The sequence below is a fragment of the Lissotriton helveticus genome, chromosome 12, assembly GCF_964261635.1.
Source record: "Lissotriton helveticus chromosome 12, aLisHel1.1, whole genome shotgun sequence".
In the NCBI taxonomy this organism is placed as follows: Eukaryota; Metazoa; Chordata; class Amphibia; order Caudata; family Salamandridae; genus Lissotriton; species Lissotriton helveticus.
In genome coordinates this window covers 135,749,971-135,764,387 of record NC_136073.1, presented here as the reverse complement: position 1 = coordinate 135,764,387, position 14,417 = coordinate 135,749,971, and positions in this window count along the sequence as shown.

The following is a 14,417-nucleotide window of genomic DNA, read 5'->3' as shown; positions in this document are numbered from 1 at the left end:
CATTGCTTTTTGACACTACCCCACATTTACAAGGAAGGGGCAGCACCAAAAACTAAGACCAAGGAATACCTGGTCTTACGATGGCGATACGAGGATAAATCATTAATTTCTCCTCTTATTTTTCTCTTTCTATGTACGCTGCATTCTGTAGCACACATTGAAAGAGCAAATTGCCTTTAAAGATTGTTTATGTACAGGAAGGTGTCCCTTCCTGCACATAAACAATTGCCCGTGCAATGCACCCTTGCCCCTTGGGGCAAAGGTGGCTTCTCAGGCACTAGGCAGCTTTTTTTGCATCAACGCTAGGGGTAACATAGGGGTGTGCCGTATTTTTGTAAAAATGGTGCATCCCTGTGTTTAGAAATGTCGGAGTTTGGCAATTTTGGAGTAACTTCGCGCTCCAACATTTTATTGTATTCCTTTTTTGGGGCTGAAAATTACTGCAGGTCAGTATTTCCACTCTGAAATCGTTAACACACACCTGCTGAAAGTTTATTCTACAACTAAATATTGTTAAAAAGGATCGACTCATCTCTAAAATTTGTATCAATTGTAAAGTTGTTCCGAACTGAGAACCCCAAGTTTTCTCTGGCCTTTGGGCCTCAAAATCCTACGAATTGCACTGAACTGTGGTCTCAGTGATAAGTTAGTTAATGGTTTCTACCTTCTTTGTGGTAATAATAATATCGGCCTCCATTGTGTTCTGCATGAATCCATCAAGTTCCTGTTGTGTTACTTAGTTTAAGGCTAATTGGGCGTAACTTTAGGTCTTATTGGCCTGCAGCGCATTTTGAGTAGTTTTTGGGACCTTTGTGAATTGGGCTTGGCTTACACTTCTGTAGGTGTGTTGCGGGTTTGCATTGCCCTTCCTTTGCTCTTCCTTGTTTTACACTTTCCCCATCCATTTACTAGTTGATTGTCCAAATGTTGTTATACTTTCAACCAATATTGATACCTGTGCAATATGTTTTCAAGTGTAAAAATGTCTACACTTGCAGGGTAATATCCTGCATATCGAGGTTTGTTTTGTACTACACTTGCGTTTTTAGTTCTTGCTGCTAACAGCGTATGCTCTTTCCTCCTTTGGGATATTTTTTACAATTAGGGACGAGCACCTCGCCCATAGCTTACCAAGTATTCCTTTTCTATCTCCGGCACATGGACCAACTACAGATTAATTAACTTTAATTAGTGTCCATCCGCTGCTCATGCTGTGATTGAGGAACTATTTCTTTTTTTCACTTCTGTTGTTTCGCAAACTCAACCCAACTTTTACATGGTCACGAGTTACATTACAAGGTCACATTCATATTGTTAGATACTTGGGAGATTTTGTGATTTACCAAGAGTCACAAAATGTTTGGCCAACACAGAAACTTGAACTTGGTTCCCAGTTCTGAAGTCAGAAGCTCTGCACATAATGCCACATCCTTCTTCCACTTCCCATCCTCCCGCTTCTCCATTTTCTCTATAAAAGAGGAATGCAAGATCCATAAGGTTTTCTTAGAGTGCCCCCCCTGCCGTACCCAATGCCTCGGATGCCAAACAACAAGGCTGCTGCCAGGTGTTGAATCCATATTCTTCAGTATTTCTTTCTTCTTTTGTCACAGCTTCGCTGTCTTTCTCTTGCTTCTTTATTTTCCCTATTCTGCTTCTCACTTGCTGTGGGTTTACGTGTGATGATGGAAAGGTTCCAGGTTGCAAAATATGAGTGCAGATGCCCACCACCTGCAAACATTAAGCACTCCCAGGAGCTTTCTTGCACTACACACGTTTCCTCAATCACATGCACTCATTCACATACCTTTTTAGGTCTCGGCCTGCGAAAGACTGCGCACATGCGATGTCGAGTTGGCGGGATTTAATGAGGTAGGGTATTTTCTACTAGCGAGGTAAAGCCCCGCCCCTCTTTTCCATCGGCTGGCATCCTAAACGGTGGCCAGCCATCGGAGAAGAGGTCCTAGTGATGTTCTTCTTTCTCTCTAAGCCCCGTCCTTTTCAGACTGGGTTCCTTGACTTACGTTTGTGGTAAAAGCTTTCTTATCTTCTTTATGGGTCCAGATGGCTTCATAAAGAAGATAAGAAACCTTTTAAATCAGCAGGAAGTCCGGGAGCCCAGTTTCAAAAGGACGGGGCTAAAAGAGAAATGTGTACGTTGTCCGTTCTCAGAGCCTGGCAGGGGCTCCCAAACCATGCTCCAAGTGTTTCGCCAGTCCCGCACACACAATATAATCAAGCTTAGCCAATAAGCAGTGAATAGAAGAAGTGCAGCGGGCCCAACACTCCCAGATACAATGCCGCTCACAATGCGCAGGTCCGTTTCTAAATCTGAAGGCAAAAACTCACAATGCCGCTCACAATGCACAGATCCATTTCTAAATCTGAAGGCAAAAACTCTCCTCAGCTATGACTGTGTGCAGGGCTTATTTTGGACCTCTGCCGACATGACACATTTTAAACAATCACTAAAGCCATGATTTTTATGTGCATCAGTTAAACAACCTGTTTGGCACGCTGTCACAAATGATTTACTGTGGCACAGCACGCGCGGGCAGAGCCGATATCTCCTTTCCTTTGGCAGCTGTTTCCTCCTAATAAAAAGATGCTTTGCTACCACTTGAAATGCTAAATGGCACATCAGCCACATTCCTCGCAATGATTGGAGAGAGGGGTGTAGTGGGGCTTTAAATGAGTCGATTAAAGAAAATGTACCTCGACCCCTGCCAACTGCTGATGCCTTGATCCAATCACAAATAATATCTGCATAGCAAGTGGGCTTCCTAAATCTTTGCGAATACACGAGCCCTGTTATCACTATAATAGGAGCTACGGCTTCCTACCGACAGCACCCCTCTGCTGCTTAGCCATAAACCCTGACAAGAGACTGCGGCCACCTGGAAGGTGTTCCAGCTCTCGCGCGGGTTGAGGCCTGACCCAGCTGCAAGGTTTTTGTGACATTGCACGTTCATGAGCGCACAGTCTGACGTGTGCTGATAAGCCGCGCGCTTGTGTATTCTTGGCTGCTGTTTGCCTATGGCCAATACTGTTGACAGGGAAGTCATTGTTGTGAAAGACACCAATAGAAGCCAAGGACATCCTGGGACATTCCAACACTTGTCATAGAGGTGGCAAGTTCACACCGAGGCCTCGGGCCAGCCCACGCATCTGAGGACAGGCTGAGGATTTACACTTCGTTAAAGCCATAAAAATTCAATACAGAAAGCTCCCCAGCGCAGACAAACCACATTTTAAAAGAGAGCCTTCTTGAGTCAATTAGGGCAGTGGGCTCCTACGCCACCTTAAAGATTATTGCAGGTCTGGAAGGTTTAAAAAAAGTAATTGTTTAGTTTACATTCCTAATTCTTTGCGTCTATGAGTATACTTCCTGGCCCGGGTCAGGGCACTGCCGAGTGGGGCGAAGAGAAGCATCACGTGTAAGAGAGCCTCCCCCACTCTACCATGAATCTCCCTTACTCAGCCAGTCTCTTATGTACCACCAGCCTCTTTCCCTTGACTGAAGTCTCCCTCGCTCACCTGGCATCTCCCTCATTGGCCTGAAAAAGTTTTTTCATCAGTGGTGACATAATTAAGTGCTAACTTGAGCAAAAGCATGCCATGATTTCCGGCGTCATAAACATGCCAACAGGCACGATTCAGGCGAAGACTCTATTTTTTCTAAAATGGCTTTATAGGTGTCTCCTGCTTAAATGTCTTTTTTTGCATTTATATGTCAATAGGAAAATGAAGGGATGCAAAATGTCATGTGTTGGACTTGGCCCTTCTGGCAGGTTCACCCCTAAACTTTTTGCTTTTAATTGTGACTTGGTGTTAGTGATTTTTGGCTTCTGCGCACTCTACCACTGTGTCCCAGGGTAAAGTGTGTGCGTGTGGTGAGGTTGGCCTGCCCTCCCATAGGAATGCATGGGGAATGTATGTGTCCCTAGTAGTTCCTGATGCGTGGGGAGTGCAGGGTCGAGTTTGGTATGTGCGCAGACACACAACATATGAGCCATTTGTTTGCCTCAGGGGGATGGTATGTAAGTCCCTAGAAGTCCTTGAGTGTCAGGCAAGTATTCCACCAAAGGTTTTAGACCAGAGGTTGGGAGGCCAGGTTCAGGATCCGCCTGACCCGAAGGGTAGGACGTCTGTAACCAGCGTCCTGACCGGTTCATCTTCCAGGGGTACCACTCCAGTCGGGAGGGTGCAGAACTCTGGAAGGGGGTGCAGAGGGTGGGAGAGCCCGCCTCGGACCCTGGTGCAACCTGAGGGGTTAAACCCTAGGTTGGGAGAGTGGTGTTCTAAGGGTACCCCTCGCAGGAGGAGGAGGAACCCTAGAAGGAGAGGTAGGGGGAGGAGAGCCTCCCTGTGACTCCTGGTCCGCCTGAGGGTGTAGACCCTAGGCTGGAGAACCAGTGGAAGTCTAGCCCTGTCCTACAGACCGGTAGAGTGGAGAATGGCTACTATGTACCAGGGGTTCCTACCCCCCACTCTGTGAATAGGCAAGGACCAGTGGCCCCTGGGTGGCCCAGGGCCTGGTTCCGACCGCGGACAGCTTGGGAGTACCAGTGGGGTAGCCCAGTTGTTCTAGACAGCGTTTTTAGAAGGAACCACATGGGTTCACCGTGGCGTAGAACAGGAGGGTGTCCCTGCAGTTGCGGGCCCGCATCCGTGTTCTATCGACCAAAGCAGGGAAGCCCATCACGGTGGTGATTGGTCTACCCTGCTTTTTGGCTGGAAGGGGGTTGTTTTGGACTTGGCCCTTCTGGCAGGTTCACCCCTAAACTTTTTGCTTTTAATTGTGACTTGGTGTTAGTGATTTTTGGCTTCTGCACACTTTACCGCTGTGTCCCAGGGTAAAGCGTGTGCGTGTGGTGAGGTTGGCCTGCCCTCCCATAGGAATGCATGGGGAATGTATGTGTCCCTGGTAGTTCCTGATGCGTGGGGAGTGCAGGGTCGAGTTTGTTATGTGCGGACTCGTGTGATTAAATGCTGCGCGATGATGTGTGCGGCATAAATGTGTCTAGTGCAGAAGTGCCACTTCTAGAAGTTGGCCTGTCTGTGTAATAAAGGTAAATTCCCTGTCTGGCTTGTGATTGGCTGGAGCTGGCTGGTGAGCCTGGCTCCAAGAGTCAGGATGGGTCTGCCCATGTGGTGAATAGGGAAATTGACAGCCAGATGGGTGGGAGGAGGGCACCTGGGACCTGAATAGGGCTGGGCTTTTCCCCACACAATGCTGGCTCCTCCCCCTGTGGTGCGAATGATGACCCTAGCCTGTCCTCTGAATGGGGAGAGGGGCTGAGCAAAACAAAGTGCTCCAAAACCAGCGGCAACTGGTTTTCCCCCACCCTGCAGACACAAACAAAGGATTTAGGTGTATAAAAAGGGGCTGTGACCCCTTGAAAAATGTTCTTGCTGATCCTAACTTGAGGGGGGCCTGCTGCTGCTGCTGGGTGCCAGAAGGACCTCCACTGGGGACTGCCTCCCTGCCTGGAGGGCCCTGTGACCTGGCCCCTGGGCCCAGCCTTTGTCCCCCCACCTCTTACAAAATGTTCCTGGACTGTGGTTCCCAAAGCGTCTGGGAAGCGCTTTATTTCTACTTTTTAGGGGGAGCGCCTGGTTTTCCTGAGCAGTGCTGCCCGTTTTTGACCAGCAGCCCGGAGCTGCAATTTCAGCCCTGAGGGATTCTCGGCGCGGGTGCCCACCCCGCTTATTTGCCGCTTTGTAGCTCCTTGCTTACCACGGGTGCCCACCCTGTTTTATTACGCATCTTTTCGGGTGCCACCCCGTGTATTCTGCCACTTTCGTTGCCCTAGCGGGTGACCACCCAGCAAGGGACTTGATATTGAAACGGGAGCTTACCCCGTATTGCGCTCGAGATCACCGCCGCCGTGCCCGGCAAAAGCAGGAAGCAAAGCGGGCTGCCTGACTGTGGGCAGGCCCGCAAGATGGAAGTGCGGCCGGTAGTCAAGAGACGGGTCTCCCGTGTGAAGAGGAGAGCCCCGTGTCTGCAGATCGGCGAGTCCGGAGTGCGACGGAGAGAGAGCCCCTAGGAGTGTGAGCTCTCGTGCAGCACCCGCCAGCAAGTCCTTGGTGAAGGAGTCCCCAGCAGAGACCTGAGGGATCAGAATCGATCTCTGATCACGTAGTATTGATAATCGATATGCTAGGATTAGCATGGTGTCCGTAAACCCTACACTTTAGGCACGCATATAGTAGCATAGCGGTATTTTCCTTAATTTAGCTTCACACCACGTTACGCTATATGAATACCATATTATGGCCTCACATAATGTCGTGCATACACAGGCCCTATTCTCATTTTAGCCCTGAAGTCCTGCTCCTGGGAAAGAAACCAACTGTTGCAGAAACTGCCGTTTCAGCTCGTTAGAACCGACAAGGTCGTAGTTAGCTGAAGAAGGGTCGATAAGCACATTCCGGGATGGGTGCAGGGTGGACCGTCTCTGGGAAGACAGAAGGGAGTCACCCGTCTGACCTTGCTAAATCCTGCCTGAGCGAAACCAGGAGCTCTTTGTGTGCCTTATATGGGTTTTCCTTTTTCTGTATCAGCCTGTACCAATTTGTATTTTTCCATGTTGGGCCATGATGATGCCAATGCAACTGTATATATGTGATGTGCTGACAATGTGCCAGCAGTCTTCTTGGCGGACCTCGTGGGTCAGGTCGCAAGGAGCTCCTCTGGCAGAGTTTGTGTTTGTGTAATAAACGCTTGAACCTTCTGCACTGCCGACCGACTGATTATTGGTAATGAGAAGGGGATTCTGTAATGTAATGATTATTGTTGGGAGGTGGTAATATAATTCTGGGTACTTCAGTTGGCGACTCCGCCGGGACTCCGCGTTGGGGCCGTCCCTGTGTAATCACAGGTGACGTTTAAAGGGGTGCTCTCGATTGGGGGGTTGCAGACCTGATAAATAAGAATTCGGGGTTTTGCTCTGCCCTCCCGGTCCGGAGGGCCTCAGCTGCTAGTAGCCCCACGCCGGAGTCCTTCGGGTGTGACCCGAGAACCTGCAACGTTGATATTAACGAGGGTCGGCAGTGGAGAACGTTCCGGCAGACCTGTGTGCACCAGATGAGTGTTGTGTCTCGTTGTATGTTGAATTGCATATACAGATCTGGATAGCAGAACGTAAGCATTTGGTGGCCTATGGTCACGGAGGAACTCTAAATTTGCATTTGGGTGATTAACTGTCACAACGAGATTTTGAGCAGGGGTCCGACGGGGGCAGTGTGGAACTGCACGTGCGGACGCTCTGGGTGTACTGGAGATAAGGATTGCACGCCTAGGGGAACTGCGGTTCTTGCTCGGCCGGACTGTTCTCGGGAAAACCGATTGTTGAGATTGGGTAGCACCCAGACAAATCTGGAGCGGCGCTTAAATGCGGGCTCAGCCAGAATAGTTCGGGAGGTGACCCATGAATGCCGTCGGATGGCCTGTAGACCGGTCTGTGGTTTAAAACCTGTGTGACTATCTCTAGGCAGTCTGAGGACGAGACTGTTGTCGGAAGTGTTCTTTGCAGCCTTTTTGAATCCTAGCAGAAGAGTTCTTCACAGGTGGGAGCCGACGGGCCCCATTTTTTGATTGCAATTGTTGAGATTTATGTGATACATTTTATGTTCGTGTTTTGTCAAATTTTGGACAAAAATTCAATGAAAAACGGATGAGAGGTTGAATGACAACATGGCCATGAGAATGAAAGCACAATGATGACGTGATATTTAATTTTGTTGAATTGATACTAACGGAAATTCCTTTTCAGCCGAAAACAAGACAATCCATCATGCCGTGCCTTAGCAAGTTGTGTTTTGGTTGTGTTCGTAGTGACGAAGGGAGGTTAGACGAGAGTCAGCCGACCCCCCCGGAGGGGACGCCTAGTCACGATATGTATTGTAAACATGGTATCGGCCCCCTTATTTTTAACTCCTTGTGGAATAAATACACTAAGGACAATGTAGAATTACAATGGCCGAAAACTGGGTCTTTCGACAAAAAGAAGCTTCAGTATTTACAAGAACGCCTTTTTGTTAAGCGTAGTCGACAATCTATGTTCGACACCCTTAACAAATGGCAGAAAGAAGCAAAGAGGAGACGCATTCGATCTGAAAAATTAATGAAGATAGAGCAGGGACAGACTATCACTCAGAAGGCCATTGCGTATGACAAAAACAAAACAGAACGGAATATCGAAATTGCAGATAGACAATTCAGGCTTCAAGTAGACCAATGTTATGTAGCTAGAGGGGGAACGGAGGATGAGATAGAGGAACTGTTAGATGCTAGGCCTCCCCCGCCATATGCCCCGGAGCGTGTATACCCCGCACTACCTGTCCAGCCCGAAGCTAGGTCACGGGCATCTGCACCAGAGGAACAGGGCTCCGCCACCTCCGGGAGGAATATTGGTGTTTCCTCTCCTCATGGAGGGGCCTTGGTTACGCTTATTCCCGATTCTGCGCAGGCACTCACATCCCCTCAGTTGCAATTGAGTTCCCCGACGCCGGAGAGACTTCCTCCTCAGGTTTGCATCGCACCCGACGGGTCTGAACAGACCCCGAGGGGGGCCGTTGGGGGACTGGACAGCAAGCGATTGTTTACTAGATCATCTGTGGGATATGGCGAAAAGGAAGTATTAGAAGATCAGGCAGTTAAGTGGATACGGAATGACGTGTACACTACGACTGACATATGGAGTACGGTGAAGGATTTAGAACCGGTTATGCAGCAATATGTGCTATACCAGATGTCTAATTCACTCATTTGGTCTTGGGAAATAAGCTTCAGAGGCGGGACAGCCCCTCAGATATTATACAATATCCGGGATTGGGCCCATAAATTTAGTCTAGCACCAGAGGAGGTATTTAAGAATATAGATACTTTGGTGCAATATCGGAGACGATTATTCTCGAAGAGTCCACAGTGGACTACGCAGCACCCTATGCGAGAAGTGCATCCCATTTACCATCCCGAGGTCCCCGAGCAGCGAGATGATAATCAGGCAATCATACGGCAAGGGATAGCGGCTAGGTTTCAGGAACAGTGGGTTTATACTCCATGGAAGAGAAGTGAGGTATTAGCGCTAAAATCCCAACTACCAGATCCCCGAAAGAATCCTACTGCATATTACAAAGAACTGACTGAGGCGGCTGCTTCTGCTGTAATGACTTTAGCGGATGTTGAATTGTTCTTTGGACTGCTAGTACCGGTGGATATATGGCGACAGGTGCACGATTCTAATCATGCTGAGCTAGGTGGCACATGGGAGGAGCTAAGGGGCTGGGACCAAGACCGAAAACCAGGGGACAAACCAAGAGCGGAAATAACTTCTCTTCCAGCGAAAATAATAACTTTTATGCATTCTTTAATCCCACCCCGGAAGGTTGACTGGGACAAACTGTCCGCCTGTAGGCAAAAGAAGGACGAAAGTGTGTCCGACTTCTTTACTAGATTCGAAGAAGTTTTCATTGATTTTAGCGGGCAAGATTTGGCAACAGAAGGGGGCACGAGGTTGTTCGTTAACAGGTTCGTCACGAACCTGGCCCCGGAAATTTCAGCACGATTAGAGGCGGCAGAGAGTACCTGGACTACCTCTTCCCCGTCTGTAATCCTAAGCATGGCCCAGTACTATGAACATAGAGAGAACGAGAATAAAGATAAAGTGGATAAGAAAGCTAAGGATCTGAAGACTCGAGTACTGTTACAGCAAGTGGTTCGAGGGCAAGGAGGGGGTAGTGGTAACCGGGGCCCCATGACGAGAGGGGCGGGGACAGGAAGGGGTTCGGGAGGAGCCCCGTCAATAGGCATCAACCAGTGTTCTTATTGTAAAGAGGAAGGACACTGGAAAGCACAGTGTCCGTACTTGGCTGCTCAGAACGGAGCGGCTCGAGGACGAGGAAGAGGACGAGGGGGCCCCGACCGAGGTGATATGCACAGAGACGACCGGACAGGCAAGTTAGAGAAAAATCATTTCGATGATCCCAAACATAGGCAGTACTATCATGGCGACTATGCAGAGGGGAATCACGATGCATACGCCCCAGCATAGGACAGCCAAGGACAGAGCGGGGGCCAAGTGTTGATTCCGGTCAATCAAAGGGGACCTTATGTGAAAGGGGAAGTATTGGGGACCTCTGAGGATTTTCTAATTGACACAGGAGCAATGAACAGTTCCGTTGCTCGATCATTGGTTCCAGGGGCGGCTCTGTCCGGGCAAAACAATGTTTCGGTGGGTTTCTCAGGAGTCCCAGTCGTAAGCCCCATCTCCAAACCCCTCCCTTTCACGGTCGGTCCTGCCACCATTGACACTCCTCTATTATTGACTTCGAATTGTGGGGAAAATTTGTTAGGATTGGACATGCTGAAGAAATTGAATGCGACCATACATTGTTCGGCGGATGGGGTCTATTTAACTATACGTCCCTCTGTGGCCCCCGTTAAACAATGTTTCACGAAAAATGAGCGTCTCCCACCGGAGTTCGATGGCCTACCGACTTCCCTTTGGGCTATAGGGGATGCAGATGTGGGTAAGCTGGATATTCCCCCAGTTCACATCACATTGAAACAAGGCGCGAAATTACCACTCATCCCGCAGTACAAAATAGCGCCGGCGGGAGAACGGGCTTTGTTACACATTATTCAGGACCTGATTGACAAAGGAGTAGTGGAGGAAACGAACGCCAATGTCTGTAATAGTCCGATTCTCCCGATTTTAAAAAGGAACTGTGATAATGGGGAACGGGGAGCTGCCTACCGTTTTGTCATTGATTTGCGGGCTGTTAACAAGATAGTGGTACCACAGTACCCTGTGGTGACGGATATCACTACGATTCTTACCATGATCCCTCCAACTGCGAAATATTTTTCGGTCATCGACCTGCAAAATGCTTTCTTTAGCATTCCTATCCATCCTGATAGCAGGCAGATCTTCGGATTTTCATTATCTGGCCGAAGCTTCCGCTTCTGTCGCGCTCCACAGGGCTATACTGAAAGTCCGAGCATATATAGCCAGGCCCTCAAGGCTCTGCTGGATGACCTGGACTTGCCGGAAGGCAACGTCCTCTTGCAATATGTGGATGACTTACTCGTTGCGTCTGACACGGAAGAAGGATGTAAAGAAGCTACGATTAAGTTGTTGCACCATTTGGCTATTAAGGGAAATAAGGTATCATTATCAAAATTCCAATACTGTCGACAGGAGGTGACCTACTTAGGTCATCTCTTATCGAAGGAGGGTAGACGATTAACACCTGAACGAATTACCACCATTTCTAGCATGTCTGTACCTTGCACGCAGCGTGAAGTCCGCGCTTTTCTTGGCATCACATCTTACTGTCGCCAATGGATACCTAATTTTTCACTTCTGGCTAAACCCTTGTTGCATTTGACTACTAAAGACGTGCATGAACCCCTACCCTGGACGGATGAATGTCAGCTCTCTTTTGACTCTTTAAAAACTGCTTTATGCTCCGCCCCTGTCTTGGGCACTCCAGACTATCGTAAACCTTTTGTACTATATGTACACGAGGTCGACGGCTGTTCATTGTCTGTTTTAACGCAGGCCTTTGGAGGTAAGCAAAGACCGTGCGCCTATTTGTCAGCGACATTGGATAATGTTGCAAGAGCACTTCCTAGCTGTCTGAGGGCTACGGCTGCTGTAGCAGTGGCAATCCGGCAGTCAGAAGGACTCGTTTTAAATTCCAATTTGACTGTAATGGTGCCGCATGCAGTGGACACCTTATTAAACAAAACGAAAACGCAGCATCTTACTAGTGCACGCCTCACCGGGTATGAGCTGACCTTATTTGCACCACATATTACGATCACTCGATGCGCAACCCTGAACCCAGCCACATTATTGCCACTCCCTACGAGTGGACAGGACACTGATCTGCATGATTACATATATCGCACTGAAGAAGAAACCAAGGGTAGGATTGACCTTACGGACACACCCTTAGATCACCCTCAGGGAGAGCTATATGTGGATGGCTCTTGTTTTAAACTAACAGATGGCACTACGGCAGCTGCATATGCGATTACCACCCTAAAAACAGTTGTTGAAACACTCCGAGTACACCACCGATCAGCTCAAGCTGCTGAACTTATGGCCTTGTTGCGAGCCTGTGAGTTGAGTGAGGGACTTGAGGTCAATATCTACACAGACAGCCAATACGCCTTTGGCGTGGCCCATAGTTTTGGGCGGCTGTGGAGGGAGAGGGGCTTCCTTACTTCACATGGTCAGAAAATACAAAATGGACAGCTAGTTTTGCGGCTGTTAGATGCTCTTACTCTGCCCAAAAAGGTAGCTATCATTAAATGTAGCGCTCACAAAGCAATTGTGGACGAGGTTGGGGAAGGCAATGCTTTTGCAGACCAGGTGTCCAAACAGACAGCACAGTCCCTGATGTCCCCCATGTACGTCAACTCCTCTGCCAGATGGGTGGGGGGGGGGCTCTGACTTATTTGATAATACTATGGAAAGTGTGAGAATACTGCAGAAGGAAGCTACCTCCGCAGAATTAGAGAGATGGGAAAACGAGGTAGGGAGATTGGATGAAAATGATTGTTGGATTGATTTGACAGACAAACAAAGGTGGCTACTGCCTAATGCACTAGTACAGGCCGTTGTAACCATGGCACACGGACCCGCACATGTAGGAGCAAAAGGTATTTGTGGGCTACTGGACCCAGTTTGGAATAACCCAAATATCCAACGGACGGCTGTCCGCTTGGTCCAATATTGCATGGTTTGCTTACAGCATAATCCAGGAAAGGGAGAGAATGTCTTGAGCGGAAATTTTGCACCACCTACATTGCCCTTTGAAGTGCTCCAGATGGATTATATTCATATGGAGCGCGTCAACAATTTGAAGTACGTTTTGGTAGTGGTTTGTGCATTTAGCAAATGGGTGGAAGCATACCCTACCAGGGAAAATACAGCTCTGGCGACTGCGAAGGCTCTCTTAAAAGAATTTGTGCCTCGCTTCGGATTGCCTCGCTTGATCTGGTCGGACAACGGGGGACACTTTCATGGGGCCCTTGTTCAGCATATCTGTGAGGGTCTACACATTAAACAGAAGTTCCACGCTGCCCGGCACCCCCAATCAGCAGGGCTCGTAGAAAAGTACAATGGCTTTTTAAAATTGAAAATGGCAAAAATACAGGAGAGCACGGGGTTGAGATGGCCTGACACTTTGCCCTTAGCTCTTATGTCTTTACGTGTCACCCCACACTCCCGATCTGGCCTTTCCCCCTATGAGATACTGTTTGGTAGGCCTGCTAACGTGTGGGGGGTACCTAGACCTCGTTCTTTTGCAGATATTGAATATCCTATGTTGATTGATTACCTTTATGCTTTGACTAAAGACCTTCGTTCTGTTCATCAGCAGGTAGCGTCTGTACTGCAGCCGCTGCCAGAGGGCCCCGGTCATCGTTTACAGCCTGGTCAGTGGGTGTTGGTCAAAAAGTTCGAGCGGAACACCAGCTTGGCTCCTAGATGGTCTGAGCCACGGCAGATTCTGTTGGCTACCCGGACGGCGGTTAAAGTGGATGGACGCAAGCATTGGATACATGTTTCGCATCTCAAACGACTACCACTTCCACTTCCTGGTGAGCGGCCACGCCGAGGGGGAATTCTGACACAGGAAACTGAAAGAGCTGATGCATTTGTGCCCTTTTCTGATGCCGGTTTGATTGAACCAAGGCTAGAGGAGGGATCGACGAGATCAGATGACTTGGTCTCCACTGAAGTTGCAAGTGAACGTGCAATAGTTTCAAATCCTGTTTCAAGTACCCCTGTAGACAAAACCTCACAGGTACGGAAAGCCCCGGGTGTGCTCTTTTCGGACCCTGAAGTGCCGGGTAATGAGCGATACAATCTCCGGCCCAGGAAGCCAGCACACGGCGCCTCAGACCCCTTTCTTAGGAGATAAGGAAAGACTCGAGTGCGTAGACAGGGTTTGCTAGACTACCGGTCTGGGGTGCTGAGCGAGACACTGGACTGAACCCGTTGAGAGCTGGAACTTTGATCATTGTGCTCTGTTCAGAAAGAAGATACTGTTCAGCAAGACGGCTTTTTCTTTGGGATAGGGATACGAGTCTGCCTGTGAGACTCTGACGGACGCAGGAAAGAAGAACCCTCTGGCAGGTCGGACTGCTAGGCCTACTTTTGGACTTTTAGCTAGCAATGTACCCTTTTGGCCGCATTATTGTAGAAGAAGAATTTCCTATTGTACCTCGACACGTACCTTTTTTATGAACCTATGTTTTCCACATGGACCACGAAGGTCAAAATAGCATTTGTTGTGATTATAACTGTTATAGTAGCTGTGTTCATGGGCCTGTTCGTATATTTAGAACATGAATACCCGTTACAGAAGTTTTTGCCGACAACTGTTGCACCCCC